We start from the raw sequence: 1,891 nt of genomic DNA, 5'->3' as shown, positions 1-1,891 counted from the left end.
ATTTACTATATACCCATAAAAAATAAAAATTAAACATATTTTAATCAGAAAAAATAAATCTATAATAAAATTTTTACAAATTAAAAAAAACAGACTGTGTAGTACTTCACACCAGGTTGGACATGAAGTCAAAATCATTGTTGGCTGTTAGAACTATAACCATTGGTATTATAACTGTTAACTTTATTATTATTATTATTTTTGAAATGGAGTCTGGCTCTGTCACCCAGACTGGAGTTCAGTGGCACGATCTCGGCTCACTGCAATCTCTGCCTCCTGGGTTCAAGTGATTCTCCTGCCTCAGCCTTCTGTGTAGCTGGGATTACAGGTGCGCGCTACCACATCCAGCTAACTTTAAAAAATATTTTTGGTAAAGACGGGATTTCACCACGTTGGCCAGGCTGGTCTCGAATTCCTAACCTGAAGTGATCCACCCGCCTCGGCCTTCCAAAGTGCTGGGATTACAAGATGAGCCACCGTGCCCGGCCGATATTATTATTATACTATTATTATTTTTTTTGAGACAATCTTGCTCTGTCACCCAGGCTGGAGCGCAGTGGTGCAATCTGAGCTCACTGCAACCTTTGTGTCCTTGGTTTAAGCAATTCTCTTGCCTCAGCCTCCAGAGTAGCTGGGATTACAGGTGTGAGCCACCACGCCCAGTCATAACTGTTAATATTAAACCTCTCTCACTCTACACTTGGCTTCTCCCTGTACCAAGCAGACCTCCCCATCTTCCTACATCTCCTACCTGGGAGGATTCAGGGCCACATGTAAGAAAGGGGGCAGATTAAAGGGGTATGCTTATTGCAGCACAGTTCATAATTCCCGAGGTACCACCACCTTAAGTGCCTATTGACCAATGAATGGATAAAATGTGGTATATATACACCATGGACTAACACTCAGCCATAAAAAGGAACGAAATAATGTCTTTTGAAGCAACTTGGATGGAGTAGGAGCCCATTATTCTAAGTGAAGTAACTCAGGAATGGAAAACCAAATATCATATGTTCTTACTTATAAGTGAGAGCTGAGCTATGAGGACACAGAGACATACAGAGTGATATAGTGGACTCTGGAAACTCAGAAGGGGGAGGATGGGTGGGGAGTGTGGGATAAAAAGCTACATATTGGGTATGTTGAACACTACTTGGGTGGTGCGTGCACTAAAATCTCAGAATTCACCGTTATACAATTCATTCATGTAACCAAATATAACTTGTACCCCCAAAGCTACTGAAACTTTATAAAATTAATAACAATTTAAAAAGAAACAGCTGTCTTTCTGCCTCCACTGCTGCCATGGTGCCTGGGAAAAAGCCTGTGGTGAATGGGGGCAAAAAAAAGGAGCAGGTTCTGAAGTTCACTCTTGATTGCACCCACCCCTTGGAAGATGGAATCATGGACGCAGCCAATTTTGAGCAGCTTTTCCAAGAGAGGATCAAAGTGAACTGAAAAGCTGGGAAACTTGGTGGAGGAGTGGTGACCATCGAAAGGAGCAAGAGCAGGATCACCATGACATCTGAGGTGCCTTTTTCCAAAAGATTTTTGAAATATCACACCAAAAATTTTTGAAGAAGAATAATCTACGTGATTGGTTGGCATAGCTGCTAACAGCAAACAGAGTTATGTTACTTCCAAATTAACCAGGATGAGGAAGATGAGGAAGACGAGGATTAAATTTCATTTATCTGGAATATTTTGTATGAGTTCTTGAATAAAACTTGCGAACCAAAAAAAAAAAAACCCAAAAAACAAAAAACAAACAAACAAAAAATACTTCTTTTTCTTTTTTTGAGATAAGTCTCACTCTGTCACCTAGGCTGGCATGCAGTGGTGTAATCATAGTTTGCTGCAGCCTTGACTGCCCGAGCTTGTCATCCTTCCA

General features: G+C 40.9%; 1 pseudogene; it reads left to right on the top strand.

Moving 5' to 3' along the window:
* The first annotated feature begins 1,305 nt into the window (after positions 1-1,305).
* Positions 1,306-1,683, top strand: LOC115835878 (annotated as a pseudogene).
* Positions 1,684-1,891: the final 208 nt, after the last annotated feature.

This window comes from Nomascus leucogenys, chromosome 1a, assembly GCF_006542625.1.
Source record: "Nomascus leucogenys isolate Asia chromosome 1a, Asia_NLE_v1, whole genome shotgun sequence".
Lineage (NCBI taxonomy): Eukaryota > Metazoa > Chordata > Mammalia > Primates > Hylobatidae > Nomascus > Nomascus leucogenys.
The sequence above is the reverse complement of the archived record's forward strand: the minus strand, read 5'-3'. Positions and strand labels throughout refer to the sequence as shown.